Here is a 15,788-nt window from a genome sequence, read left to right on the forward strand (position 1 = left end):
ACTTGAAGGAATTATTACCATTGAGATATTTAAGGTCACCTTTACAAATCCAATAAATCAGAAGCATGTCAAACAAAGGGACTTGGAGGCAGCAGAAACCAGGAAGTGAAATTCTGGCCATCACAAGTATAGAGCATATGAAGAAGATACAGAAGGGAGCTACTAGAATGATTGGGGAACTGGAAGGGTTTAAAGCAGTTAAAAGCCTGTTCATTTGAAAACAAGTTAACAGAAAGGTGGTGTGAGCTGATCACGTGGCACTGATCTTAACGTAGCAGCGCCAGCTGTTTGTACAATTCTTTTTTCATAAGATTTTATTAAAGCTTTTCCATAATACAATAAGATAAAAGAAACCAACCCAAACAAAAACAAAAACAGAGAATGAAACTGAAAAGGAAATGCAGAGTCCTCTCTCAAAGGTAGCTTTTAACCCTTGCCATGCACAAAAAGCAGTGGACCCTCCCAGTTCTCACCTGGAAGCTTTCCCTTCTCCCAGTCTCTCACCTTGGGAGATCTTCACTTCCCTGCCTCTCTCTTGGCGTCCTTCCACTTCTGAGCCAAATTCTAAATACTGGCTTTCAACTACAAAGCCCTGTATGGCTCACGACTCAGCTTCTCTCCCAGACCCTTCAATCTTCAACTGAGGTCCTCCTCCAGCTGCCCTCTCTGAGGGAGGTTTGGAGGCTGGTGACAAGAGAATGGGCCTTTTGAGTTGTGGCTCCCTGCTTTTGGAAGTGATCTCCCTGACGAGGCCGGCCTGCTGCCATCGCTAACACCCTTTCAGCACCAGGCAAAAGCCTTTGTCTTCTCCCAGGCATTTGGCAGGTTATAGATAATTAACTAATGAAGTTTCTATACCAACCTTCACCTGAGAATCACAGAGCAGTTTGTAATATAAAAACTAAAAAATACATACTATAGTAACACACAAAAACAATAACCCCCAAGCACAGTTTAAAATGCCACAAATTGTTTAATTTGCCAGAGGCCTGGGAGAAGATGGATGTTTTTGCCTGGTGCCTAAGGGTGTGTAATGAAGGTGCTAGGTGAGCTTCCTCGAGGAAAGCATTCCACAAGCAGGGAGCCACCACAGAAAGGCATATTCTCATGTTGTTCCCCTCCGGACCTCTGATGGAGGAGGCACATGAAGAAGGACCTCAAATGATGATTGCAGGGTCTAGGTTGGATCATATGGGAAGAAGCAGTCCATGAGGCATACCAGTCTTGAACTATTTTGCTGTTTATTGTTGGTATGTTTTCTGCTGCTGAAGGTTTGCTACTGTTTATTGAGTCAGCTTTATAGGTTATTGTATGGTTACTATTGCAATACATTGCTATTTTTTTTGACCTTGTTCTATGCCTTTAAAATTTTGTAAGTCACATGGAGACTCCGAGGTCTGATAAATGACTAATAAGCTGAACCATAAGTGGGATAATGAAACATTAGCTGTAGTATAATACCTCAAGATCATCAGGAAAAGTCACTAGGCAGTCAGTTTAAGAAAAGAAAGAGGTACTGCTTTATGCAGCATGACTGAACTACAAAACTCATTAGCCATAGGATATTATGCTGTCTACAAACATATATATTGTTAAGCTCACCCCATTTCTCTGAGCAGTGAGGTGCATAGGTGGAGGTTTAAATGCTCCAACGGGCAGTCCAAGCCCTCATACCAGATCTCTAGGGAGACAGACAAAATGCCTGAAGAGCCTAAACTCATCTCTCTGTGCCTTTCTCTGCCTCAGACTGCACTCTGTTCTGTTTACACTCTGAAACTGCACTCTGACACCTAATTGCGACATCCCCAGCCAAGAGCTGGAAGAGCAGTGAAAGGTAGAAAGCAGCATGACCTTTTACCAAATTGACTCTCATCTTCCAGAGAAGTGTGCAGATATTTTCTACCTGTAATTTCCTGGGAAAAAAGAGGAGATACTTGTCCATATTGCCAAGGCCTTTTAAGGCAGTCCCCAGCAGCTCTGTTGTCTCATTAACCCTATCCAACTCCAACTGTCTGTCTTGGGAGGTAACTCAGCCAGATTTAGAACTTAGGGGGGTTTACTGCAACATGTGCCATGCAGAAACCTGGTTTTGAATGGAGAAGTAGTGGTAGGAAAGGGGTGCTTGTGAGAGCAAACACACATGGAGTTGGGGGATGCGTAGGTGGCAGGTATGGAAATGGCTAATCACCCCTCTGCCTGACACATATCTCCAAATTCCATCCTGTTGAAGATATTTTTCTTAAGCAAAGCAGAATCTGAAATTTATTTATGCACATCTATGTGTGGAGCCTCAGAACTGCATCAACTTCCTGATGTCTCTGGGAGCTGTCCAAGGTCCTAGATCACACTACCCTTACCAGCTGCTTATGGTGCATTACCTTTCTCCATGCTTCCTCCTTGTATCCACTGATTTTACTAGGCAGGTTAGGGATTTCAATAGACAGGTTGTGAAGAAGAGTCTGGGGGAAACCATCTGGGATTTGGAAGTATTATTTTTGAGTGCTTATGCAACACTGGGATGTTGGCCTTTAATTATAGAAGGCAGGGACACTGCATCCAGCCAGATGTATTCAAGATACAAGAAATTACTATGAAAATAATTCTTTGAGCTGCACATACTCCATGAGGTTTTTCTGTTTGAAGGGTGTCTGAGTGTCTTCTTCATCTCACAGTTGCTGCCATGCAGATCAGGCCTAGCAGGAAAATTCATAAACTATATGAAGCCTTTCTGTGTTCATTGAGTGGACACATTCTGTTAAGCGTTTGTGTGTATGTTTTCCATTGTCTTGTCTTGCAGGTTTATTGTCCTTGATGGTCCAAGGGTCGTAGAACAGGGTGGATCTCCCTCTTCAATGGTCAAACTCAAAAAGGAAAATACCACATAGTCTCCTCCCCAGCACCGTTGGAAACCTCTGTGACCCTAGCCTCACTGATGTCAGAGCTCCAACTTCAACAGAGGTGAAAAGCTGGCAGAGCAGAGTGGATCAGGGACACACCTGAAAAACCAGGGAAGAAAGTACACCAATGGTGGAGCTGGTATACTGAATTTTCCTCCCACCAGGATATATACCCATCCCAAGGCATTTTACTGCCTGAGATGAAGGACAAGACATTGCATATCCCATTCAGCTTGCAGGAAGCAACTGAACTGGCAACTGACTCTTCCTTCAGCACTAGTGGCATGGCAGCATCCTCCACTGCACCCAAGACTCCAGGCTACTACAATATGGCACCTCTGTTGACGCACCCACACCGCGTGGATCCTACCAACACTGTGCCTCATCTTCATTCAGGTAAGCAGCAGCTACATTGGTGTTGGGAAGGCAGCTCTACCACCACAGGGGCCATTACCGATGCCCATAATGTTCCTAGATCCTGAGGAAAGTTAGAGATGACACTTACAAAGACCCCAGTGAGCACTTGCAAAGGATGCTTACAAAAGCCCAGTGGTTTTTGAGGCAAACAAATGTGTTTTCACCCATGCTCCAAGGAGCTCAAGAACATAATGTTTTCCCTCTCCCCATTTTATCTCCACAGCAACCCTGTGAAGATAGCAATTTGATTGAGGATTTGAACCTGGGTCTCCCAAATCCTGGTCCACTACACTGTACACGCCTGATTTTTTACAACTGATTTCGCAATAACTAATTTGACAGAGAAATAAAACAGCAAATTTAGCTTTCAGAGTCATCTGGGTTGTTTTTTTAATGCCCTCATTCTTAATTTCAGTATTCTTAATTAAATATTACCCTAATTATACTCTGCAGAATTATTTTATGCCCTCCTTGGCTTTTCCAGTCTTCAAATATTTGTCCACTAATATCATTATCCCCCGGCAAGCATCACAGATTCACTCATTCAGCCTTCTCTCTTAACGTTATTCTCACCAGGGTTCCTAATTATGTTTGCTTCCATGCCATGGACATCCTCCAGGTTGCTGTTATCTCTCAGGCATCTGGGGATGCCACCAAGGGTTGCCAGCTGCAGTTTCTGTCTTTACCTTTCACAGTGCTGTGGAATCAAGACAGAGGGAACTGTGGCTTCCACTCCTTTTGCTCCCCACCTGTTGTATTAAATAGTGCTGCAGATGCATAATGCAGTAGGCCAGGGAGAGGAGCAGGTGAGAAGGCCTGGGTCAGGGGAAATGGACAGGAGAAGCCATGGCTGCCTCAGCTCCCATTTTTTAGCAGAAGCTTAAGATTTAAAGGTTATATATATAGGTTATATATAAAAGCAAATCAATCAATCAATCCTAGCTGCTACTGCAAACCTACAAGCACCCTCAAACCAGGACATGGATGGAATCTTTACCCATGACGTGTACTGGAACTGGATCATGCTGTTGACCATCTTCCAGGTTTTGCACAGTTCAGTATCCCCTTATATCCCCAGTCAATGGGGATATAATGTTCTGCAAGAGAGCCTCTCCTTGGAGTTCTTGAAATATCAGTAGCCTGCTCCACAGCAACTCAGTGCAGGGCTTTCACTGTGACGGCCCCTGTTTTGTGGATCAGCATCCCTGTTGAGATATGATAGGGGCTTGCTATCTGTACTTTCCAGAAACAACTAAATATATATATTTGTTTCAACAAACTTTCCCAATAGGATGAAAAGGCCTCTGCCTTTGATGTTTATCTTGTGTTGTTTTTAGTTTATTTGCTATTTTCTATTGTTTTAAGCCTATTTTAAATTGTTTTTATTGTATGCTTGCAAATTGTCTTGAAATCTATATGAAAGGTACCCCAACTAAAGAATCATGGCAAGAAAATTGATGGACTATGCAGAACTGGCAAAACTGACATATACGGTAAGCTACGGGACAAGGATAACTGTGACTTTAAAGATGAATGGGAACCCTTTACAAAGTATCTGAAGATGCAACAAAGTGAACTGGACTCCTTGGCTGGCTTTGAATAAACATTCACAAACTCTTTATTGATAATAATCAGCTAAATAGTTTGAGGATCTATACAACTTTGTAACGTGCAGAAATCAGCATTCTCAGAAAAATCAAAGACTGGAACTGAGGGAAGCTGGGGGGTGGGGGTGGGTGGGTTTTGTGCGGGAGGGTGGGGGGAGGGAGGAAAAAAGAGGGGGGCAAAATAAGGATGATATGTTTCTGGATAATATGTTTTGTTTTAATTTTGAATATTTTTTTTTTAAAAAAGAAAAGAAATCTATATGAAAGGTGAACCATAAACTAACATAATGTAACAACAACACCAACACTGCAGCACATAACATAAGCCCTGAATATCCACATTATAGAATTAAAGAGTTGGAGGGGTCCCTGTGAGTCATCTATCCCAACCCCTGCCCAATTCACAACTACAGATAGCTGCCCAAATTCTGCTTGAAGCTCTCCAATGAGAAAGTATCCACCACCCCACTATCAAAGAATCACAGAATGGAAGAGTTAGACGGGACCACGTAGATCATCTTGTCCCGTCCCCTGCAATGCAGGCATCTTTTTGCCCAACATGGGGCTCATGGAACCAATCATATAATTGGCTCCATTGTCAAACTGCTCTTACTATCAGTATATTTCTCCTACTGTTGAACAAAAATCAATGCATGCCCATTAAATCTGATCCTGCCCTCTGATCTTTGCCCTAGTACTTCCAAACATTTTGGACTACAACTCCCATCAACCCTAGCCAGCACACCTGTCCAAAAACATCTGGAGAACACAAGGTTTGGGAAGGCTGTTCCAAGTACACAAAATGTCCCATGAATAGCCATGGAACTGATGGCTGTCCAAAAACATCTGGAAGGCACAAGCTGGTGAAGGCTGGTCTACAGATAGAGGTCATAGAGTTAGGTCAATAGTTTTTAAAATATGCCTTAAGCTCTTTACCAAAAGTTGCTAGGCGGCTTATGACAATAATATATGCAATTAGAAAATCAATTAAAACAAGATACAGTCATAAAGCACAAAAAAGAAAAGAAAAAAGGTGTGTGGTTTTAAATAAAAAAAACTATTTAAAACAATTCCAAACATAAAAAACATAAAAACAATACTAACATTTAACAACAATTCTATACATAAAAAGCAGTTAAAATTGATTCCAATACAGATGCAGACTGGGATAATGGTTGAAGTCTAGGGATTCTTCCATGCATAAACTGATAGTTGGATTGTTTCCTTAAAAATGTAGAGTTTTTAAAGGGGCAAACAGGCGTACCCCTACATTTACCAATAGCTGTGTTTAATGAGATGTCTCCCACCTATTCCAGTCTGTCGTCAATAATTATTCTGATTTGTAATGAATAGACATTTTTCAAGCATGACACTGACATTGCAATTTCAGAACAGCCCCATTCCAGTTTGATGAGCTCTTCTCCCAAGACACACAATCACAGCAATGATAGTGTCACAAGTGCCCTCGCCTGGCGCAAGGATATTTTGTTTTCGGGGGCACCCTTGTAATGAGAAACAAAATCATAGATTCCTAAGACAGATCCCTTTTACTGTCACCAAGTGAGCACCTGCCTTTTTTAAACTTGTTGTATGTTATACAATAGTTTCTATCATCAAACCAAGCTTTCACAAGGAGTATGCACCTATTGCCCAAACTTTCTCATTTAGGCTGAGCCTCTATACCAATTTACTTGGGAGTAAATGTCATTTTTTTAATTTAAAAAAAAATATTAGGAATTTAAACAAAACATATTATCTTAAAACATATCATCCTTAACCACCCCCCATTTTTCTCCCCCCCTCCCTCCCATAAAACAACCCCCCTTCCCACCCACCCCGACTTCCCTCAGTTCCAATCTTCTTCCCACCCACCCCGACTTCCCTCAGTTCCAATCTCCGGTTTCTCTATAAATGCTGTTCTCTGCATGTTACAAAATTGTATAAATCCTTGATTTGTCTAACCATGGTAGTTATTATCAATAAAACGTTTGTGAATGTTTGTTCAAAACCTGCCAAGGAGTCCAACTCACTTTGTTGCGTCTTTAAATACTTTGTACAAGGTTCCCATTCATCTTTAAAGTCACAGTTATCCTTGTCCCATAGCTTATGTGTCAATTTTGCCAATTCTGCGTAGTCCATCCAACATATGGTAAAATGTCCCCTCCTTTTCTTTACACTTCCAACACATATTTGAGCTTGTTTTATACATTTTTCCTAACTGCACTGGTGTCATATACCATCTATACATCATCTTCATATAATTTTCTTTCAACAAAGAACAATCTGTAAATTTTAAATCAGTTTTCCATAACCTTTCCCAATCTTCCATCATAATATTATGACCTATATCTTGTGCCCATTTGATCATGACTGATTTTACCTCTTCATCTTTTGTCTCCCATTCTAGCAGTATACTGTATGCGGCCTTCAGTAGTTTCACGGGAGTAAATGCCATTGAACTCAGTGGGGCTTCCCCCTGAGTAGACATGCAGGATTGCACTGTTAGAACCGATGGTTAATTTTTAGAGTAGGTTTGTGGATATCTACTGTGTGTTATGTTCTTAATTGGGTTATATCCAATGCCACGCAAGCAGACTTCTGCTCATGCCATGGGACTTGCCCTTCCTCTCCTCCTCCCACAGAATCCCACAAATTAGCTCTTGAGGACCCCACAACCCTCTGTAGCAGATTTGGAGGTGCAGGGCTGTAGGGAGAAATGGAAATAATGTTAATTTTAAATGGAGTTAGCTGCCTTGAATCCCAGCTTGGGAGAAAAGTGGGATATAAATTCAATAAATAATAATAAATGTGCATTCATGAGCTGCGTTCATGTTCTCATCCCCAAATGCAGCTCCCTAGCATTCCACCTCTCATTTGGAAGGCAGGTTAACCTTCACCACCCAACCTGAGCCTTGCTGCTCCCATCTCTCTCACCTAGGAGCAAGCTAACTCCATTTAAAATTAACATTATAAAATGCAAAGTAATAAAAAATAAACTAGTCATAGAGATCCTTTAGCTGTGATTCCTGCATCGCAGGGAGCTGAACTAGATGACCCTTGGGGTCCCTTCCAACTCTTCTGGTTCTATGATTCTATGACAAACAGCAATTGAAATACATCAGAACACATTTAGAATAAGAAATTACAGTTTGCCCTGTCAGCAGCCCAGCGGTAAGCATTGTCTGCACCTTTGTTTTCAAAGGCCTGCCTGAGCAATAAGCAGTTCACCTGTAAGCTGCCTTAAGTCCCTGTCAGGGAAAAAGGCAAGATATAAATGAATGAATGCATCAGCTGCCTGTTCCTAGGGTTGGTTGTAAGCTGAGCTGCAGAAGGACACTGGAACTAAGGGGTGGCACCATATAATTAATGGAAAAGATTTGCTTCACAGAATCATAGAATTGTATAGATGGAAGGGACCATAAGGGTCATTTTGTCCAACCCCCTGCAATGCAGGAATCTTTTGCCCAATGTAGGGCTCAAACTCATGACCCCAGGATTAGGAGTCTTGTGCTCTACCAACTGAACTATGCATGTGTTATTGGTTATATCCTGGGCACAGAAGCCCTGGGAGGCAAACTCCAAAATGCTTAAAGAAATACAGTTAAAAATGAAGTGGTTGAATGATTAGCATGGGTAGCATCAGAGAGGGAGCAGGGGGCCAAGCACCCCCATGAGGAGTGTGGCCTGGATACATTTTTGAGGGCCATATAGATATACAAATCAAAGTCTTAAATGTGCTGGAAATGGAAAGAAAAAGAGGGTACTTTTATCATATGTGGTGGTCATGTAAGATGATAAAAGACTTCTGGGAAATGACATAATGAACTGAAAGAAATGTTGAAAATAACTTTTCCTAAGAAACCAGAAGCTTTTCTTTCAGGCATTATAGAACCAGAGATTCCAAAGGACCAGACAAAACTATTTATGTATGCAACCACAGCTGCACGGACTCTGTTAGCCCAGAAATGGAAATAAGTGTGGCAGACAAGTGTGTTTGCAGAGATGGCAAAGCTTATAGGAAGAATTAGAAATCAGGAAGAGGAGGTCTTTAATAAAGAATGGGGAATGTTTATAATTTATTTGAAAAGCCATTGTAAACAATTACATACATTGGTAGGATTGACAGAAAACTTGTAAAATTTCGAACTATGGATTGACAAAGGATTTATAAAAATAGAGTTATGAAAGAGATGTGGAGGGGGAAATCATTACATTAAGATTCACAATGGGGGTGGAAGTCAAAAGGGATTACGGTATATGTTTATGTATTTAATTCATTTGTTAAAGAGGCCCTTTGCTCCTGAGTACAAGGTTCCCTGTTGTATTTGTCTGCAAATTCTCTCACACCTGACAAAAGAAACTATAGGAGTACAACATACCTTAACACCAGCTGATCAGTAAGTAGCATTGAATTGGCTTCCAGGGTTTAGTTGATTCTTATTACTAGGAGGATTGCTCCTTGTTGTGTTCACACCCCATCTTGAACCAACTGCATGCCTCCCCTTTGCACAGGGGCCTTTGGTGGTACAAACATTAGAGAATCTGGTTCTAAGCTGGGTAGCACAGTGCCTTTATTGGGATGTCACAAATTAACATCCATATGAATTCCAGTCAATTTATTCATGGACTCATCTCATAGGCAATACCTATCTCAGTGTCTTGGTTCTTTCAGCTATTCCCATTTGGGCAGAAATTTCCAGCTCTCGCTGCATCTGCTTTTCTTTGCTTGTAGAGACAGGTGTCTCGCGCTCTATGCTGTTCTGATTTAGCATCTTAATGCCCTTTTAACTTATGCATAGGCACCCCTGAAAAATCAACAACACATTAAACACTTGATACTTCTTTTTCTTCCCCCCTCCCTGACAAATCCTTCTGTAGAAATGGGATGTGGCATAATACAGATAGCCAATGAAACCCTTTAAAGATTTTGGGATATCCCCCAGGTCCCTTAAAATGTTAGTGGGGGCCGAAACTGACAAGAGTTATTAAGAGGAAGATGAAAGTGGGATAGGAGAGACAACATTGCCTATGGCATATACACTCATTTTCAATGCCTGTAGACAAAGAGGTTTGCAGGACTGGCCCTGGATGGCCCACCAAAAATGCCACCTTTCCCTCCCCTCCTCCACCTCCTTCTTGACTGTGCACCTGTTGTTATGCACCCATCTCCTGTAGCAGGTGCATTTGCACACCACCACCTCCTCCTCCGTGCAACAGCTCCATGCCCACTGCACACCCGCTGATGTGTGTCTGCCCACTGCCTTCCAGTGGTGGCAGTGGGTGTGCAGACTGTGGGTGTGCAGTGGAGGAGGACCAGGCAGTCTTTCCAAGCTATCCAGAGCCTGCCATCCTGAGGCAATTGCCTCACCTTGCCTCATGGGTGGACTGGCCCTGGAGGTGTGGCAGGTTTAGAAAGTGCTATGAAAACCTGCAACACCTGTATAATACAATGACAGTGGAATGAGTTAGCACACCACAGCAGACCATATGCCTTTATCGTATCACCTTGTTGATTTGTATGTTTCATTGTTTTATAAAATGTATAGTCCAACATTCAATATAAATATTTCAAGGATGGCTTACACTATGGAAGGAAACAGAGAGAATAACATCTGAAAACAGAGATAAACAATGGAGTTGTTGGCGTCTGTCCGCCTTGGGAGACAATGAAAGAGCAGACCCTCAGTGGTTAAGTCAAACCAATGGTTAAGTCAATGGTTAAGTCAAACCACTGGAAAGCTGCAGCACCTGCTGCAGCTGTAGTGACTGAAACAGGGAAAGACATGTTTTCTTGTAGGATGTGCGTCATGAGGGAGGAATTGAAGTTGGCTTTTAGCACTTCTGTTAGGATTCCTTCCTGTCCTGGGGCTTTACCACATGCCTGAGACTTGATGGCGTTCTTCAGCTTATCAAGACAGGAAGGGACATCCAGCTCTCCCAAGACCCACAGTCTGGACACTGTTGACTGCTGTGTCAGCGGCCATGTATTCCCACGAGTATAGTACTTGATAGTGCTCTGCCCATCGCTTCATCTGCTTGCTGCAGTCTGTGGTTGTCTCTCAGAGCAGTTCTCAGCAGTGCAGTTTTCCTGACTATTGGCCCAAAGGCTTTTCTTCATGCCTTTGTACATTTTGCAAGTGTTGCCACTGTCAGCAGTAAGTTGAATGCTTTGACACAGCTTTAGCCAGTAGTCACTGGCACATTGGCTGACGATCTGCTGGGCATCGCTCCTTGCCTGTCTCAGTGAAGCAAGCATCTTCTTGCAGGGCACAAACTTGTACCCTTGCACTTTGCAGCAGTAACTGGCTCAATGCCTGTCATCACATCAGGGGTGCCAACTATGGGAGGCTATGGGTGCCTGAGCACCCACAAAATTTTTGTTGTGGGGGCTCATCACCCACACTGCAGGGCCCCCATGCAACTTCCAAGGCCTTCTGAGACCTCAGAATCTGACTTCTGGTGCCACCGGAAGTCAGGTTCCAAGGCTGGGGGGCGTCATACTTGACATCATGACATCACATTGTAACATGACACCATGATGTCATGCACGCTAGGCACCCATAACCAAGGGCCCAGGTTGGCTCCCGTGCTTCACATGTACTGGATAGACAAGTTCTCTAACTTACCAAGAGATTGAGAGCTATTGGCTACCCCCACCTGGTTTAGCCAGCCAATTGAAGCCATTCCTGGGGTGTGGCCACTATTGCCTTCTGATAGCTTCTAGAAGCCACAGGTGAGATTTGAGTGCAGGGTGGGAACAAAAGGTGGATGAAGGACCCCAGACTAAAGCAGAGGAAACAACAGAATAAATCAGCATGAATTTGTGATATTAAAACCATCTTGTCCAAGGGTGAAATACCTGTTGTTGTTGTGTTTTTAAAAAATGTTTGTTACCTGGTGCAGAAAATAAAACATCAAACTGAGCCTCTAGGGAGAGAGCATTGCACAAGTGAGCTGCCACAGCCAGGAAGCCATTTTTCCAATTGCTAAATGCTCATCCCTAACCTTGAAAGTGCCTGGAGGCGAGCCTATGAAGATTAGCTTAGCATGTGGGCAGGCTGATGTTTGAGAAGGCCAGGGGTGGAGAACTGAACTGAGTCAGTAGATTGGGGTTTGATCTCCCTGAGCCACTGTGAGTGAGTAATTTTCCTTTGTTTACACATTTTGAAATCAAACCATATGGGCAAAAGTGACCAGAGATATCAGCAAACCCTACAGTGGTACCCCGCAAGACGAACACCTCGCAAGACGGAAAACCCGCTAGACGAAAGGGTTTTCCGTTTTGGAGGCGCTTCGCAAAACGAATTTCCCTATGGGCTTGCCTCGCAAGACGACAGCCCATAGGGAAATCTCCGGGACAGCGGGGAAGCGCAGCGCGTCTTCCCCACTGTCCTCGGACCTCCTCCCGCCGCGCGGCATCGGAACGAAGCTCCGATGCCGGGCGGGGGGGGAACGCCTCCTCCCCCCCCGCGCGGCATCGGAACGAAGCTCCGATGCCGGGCGGGGGGGGAAACGCCTCCCCCCCCCCGCGCAGCATCGGAACGAAGCTCCGATGCCGGGCGGGGGGGAAATGCCTCCTCCCCCCCCGCGCGCGGCATCGGAACGAAGCTCCGATGCCGGGAGGGGGGAGAACGCCTCCTCCCCCCTGCACGGCATCGGAACGAAGCTCCGATGCCGGGAGGGGGGGAACGCCTCCTTCCCCCCGGCGCGGCATCGGAACGAAGCTCCGATGCCGGGCGGGGGGAGGGAACGCCTCCTCCCGGCGCGCGGCATCGGAACGAAGCTCCGATGCCGGGCGGGGGGGGAACGCCTCCTCCCACCGCGTGGCATCGGATGGCTTTCCTGAAGACTTGGGGTGGGAGGAGGGTTTTCCTTCCCACCGCCAACATTCAGAATGCTGTTCTGAATGTTGGCGGCGGGGAGGAAAAACCCTCCTCCCACGCAAGCCTCGGGAACAGAGGGAAAGCGCTGCGCGCCTTCCCCTCTGTTCCCGTACCTGTCCTGAAGGCTTGCGGTGCAGAGAAAAGCCCTTCTCCGCACCGCCAGCCTGGCAAGCGGTTTCCCTAGGAACGCATTAATTGATTTTCAATGCATTCCTATGGGAAACCGTGCGTCGCAAGACGAAAAAACCGCAAGACGAAGAGACTTGCAGAACGAATTAATTTCGTCTTGCGAGGCACCACTGTACTTTGGGCAGGTAGCAATGTCTTTACCTGCCCCACACATGACATCATATATAATGTGAGGTGTGAAGATCAGGTGGGTATGGCTTGAAACAAACAGCCTTGCAGGTCAAATTCAAATTAGGATCCCTGGTAGTCATGCATTTGTATGCCTCTACAGCTGTTTAAATAAAATAAAAAACCCACTTAGAAATGCAAACTTCAAAGGCAATGTCTTCCAACATGGCCCATGGGCTGGAAAGGTCACTCAGTCCTAGAGTAGACAGATAATAAGGGGGGAATGTTATGCAACTCTTATTCTCCCTTGAATCTTCCACTAAAATTTGCTGCCTCTAATGCTGTTTCTTTTATTTAAAAAAATCAGAGCAAATGCACAGACAACTGTAGGTCACATGTAGTTTTGAGCTATAATAAAGGCATTGTTTCCATGACAAACGTTAATTTCCTTTGTCCCTCAGTTGCCTTCCCTGAGGCAGATTTTTTGTAAATTTACAGAGCCCTATGAAAACCGCAAAACTGCTTCCTGGATATGATAGCACGATGAGCGTCTACTTCAGGCAATGATAACTTTTTCATTCTACCTTCAACTCATTGGGGGGAGGGGAGAGTCTCATGAACTCAAACCTAATAGTAATAATAGTAAGTATAATAACAATAATTTATTATTTATAGCCCGCCCATCTGGCAGGGTTTCCCCAGCCACTCTGGGCAGCTCCCAACAAAATATTAAACAGAATAAAACTTCAGACATTAAAAACTTCCCTAAACAGGGATGCCTTCAGATGTCTTCTAAAAGTCAAGACGCAAGACCCAGTTAGCATGGCCACTTATGTATACATCACCATAAAAGAGAATACAACTTTGCATATTCAAGTACAACTGCAAATTTTGGCAAGCCTACCCAGATGTTCAGAAAGTTTGTAGGAGTTTTAATTTGTTTTAGTCTATTTTATTGCAGTTTTAACCTTCTGTATGCTTTAAATTGTGGTTGTAAATTTTTTTTAGTGTTAATTTTATTGTTTTATCTTGCTTTGAGGTTTTTCTGCAAACAAACAACATTGTAAATTTCATGAAATAAAAAATTAAATTAAATTTGCAGATACAGATTTGTGTGCCTCAAGGCATATGATAGCTCAGTTGGTACAGCATGAAAAACTTAATCTCAGGGTCTTGGGTCCAAGCCCCATGTTGGGCAAAAGATTCCAGCTTTGCTGGGCGATGGACTTGATGACCCTTCGGGTACCTTCCAACTCTACAATTCTTTGATTCTATGAGGTATAATTTAAACAGAAATACAATCCATAGCAGGGAAGACTTACTGGATCACCCAAGTACCTACTCAGTCTGCTCTTTTTTCTCCAAGTTCTTCATCTTTAAATCAGACTTGGACAGCCCTGCAAACAGAGGACTGTCTTCTGTAAAGTAGGACACACGGCCACCCTAAACCCATATCAGCTCATTTAAGCAAGATTTCCAGCTTTCCTTCCCCCACTCCACTCCCCTGTCAGACTTGTGTCTGTTTAACAGCACAAAACTAGGGTTGTAATTAGCTTCATCAGAAATTAAGACAATATCCCTGCATCCATTTCCCATCCAGTGGGCAAAATGCCTCAGTGTAATCTGCCATTGTTTTAGAGAGGCTCAGAGCACAAATGACATATTTTCCTGATTAGGCAAGAATGAAAATCTCATTGGGTTCCCAGCAAAAGAGAATTCCTTTCCCACCAAACTGAGATAAAGATCTTGAAGCTTCAACTTCAGAAGATGCATAGTCTTTTTCAATCCCTCCTTCCTAGTCTCTAAGTGAAACAAGCCTACGATTTGCTCACCACGCTTTCTTAAAAGCATTAGCTAGTTATCTTTTGATTGATGAGATGGGCCACAATCCAGAGGGCTATGCAAGTAGTTCTGTCTTGCCCAAGGGGTTTTGGAATTATATTTCTCAGACAGCAGCCTGCCCTCCCCACTCCAATTCTTCATCATACAAACCACGTAGCAAGCAACATCTAAAATAATGGAAAATTTCAAAAGTCACTTGCAATTAGAGTTGCCAGGTCAGGAGCATCCCAGGACCTGAGATTTTGGGGCCTAAACCTGAGGCCAAGAGGAGGCCCATAGTGATGTGATAGGGTGATCCCCAGTGAACATCACAGGGTGGGTCTTGGAGATGGAGGTTAATTGGAAGCAGACCTCGCCCTGCCAGTGTCTATGCTATTATTTGCAGCCAGCTCCTGCCAGGCTGTAGCTCACAAGAGCCTTTCCTCCTAAAGAACTCCAGCTGGTTTATGTTTTATTTCCACCTCTCCCATTTTACCCTCACACTGCAACCCAGTGAGGTAGGTTAGGCTGAGACTGGCCGAAGCTCACGCTATGAGTTTCACAGCTGAGTAGATATTTGAAGCTGGGTCTCCCTAATTCTAGGCAAACACTCACTTAACCACACTGGCTCTCAATTATGCATCACTTACAGTAGTCATTTCAGTAAGTGAATTAATGCTCAAGGTATTCATTCTTAAAATGAAGCTAAATGGTATAGGATGTTCTTTCTTTATTATCCCTACAAAGGCAGTTGGGAACATAAATTGTTTCTTGTTAAATTTCCCTGAGTAATTTGCATTTAAGGATTAGCAGATAAGATCTCTCATTTTGACACCCCTTTAACGAGCGGATATTCAACTTTTTAC

The 15,788-nt window shown here is 43.7% G+C and overlaps 2 long non-coding RNA genes across 2 annotated transcripts; both read right to left on the reverse strand.

Annotated features, from left to right (window-relative positions):
- Positions 1 to 3,679: 3,679 nt before the first annotated feature.
- Positions 3,680 to 4,515, reverse strand: LOC308578958. The gene is made up of 2 exons (XR_014004230.1): positions 4,312 to 4,515; positions 3,680 to 4,011 (listed from the first exon to the last, which is right to left on the reverse strand). It is a non-coding gene; the product is annotated as an uncharacterized lncRNA (long non-coding RNA).
- Positions 4,516 to 8,980: 4,465 nt separating this feature from the next.
- On the reverse strand, positions 8,981 to 10,627 carry LOC308578957. Its single transcript, XR_014004229.1, has 2 exons — positions 10,505 to 10,627; positions 8,981 to 9,726 (listed from the first exon to the last, which is right to left on the reverse strand). It is a non-coding gene; the product is annotated as an uncharacterized lncRNA (long non-coding RNA).
- Between the last annotated feature and the right edge of the window lie 5,161 nt (positions 10,628 to 15,788).

Source organism: Podarcis bocagei (genome assembly GCF_964188305.1).
Source record: "Podarcis bocagei genome assembly, chromosome: Z".
NCBI classification, from domain to species: domain Eukaryota; kingdom Metazoa; phylum Chordata; class Lepidosauria; order Squamata; family Lacertidae; genus Podarcis; species Podarcis bocagei.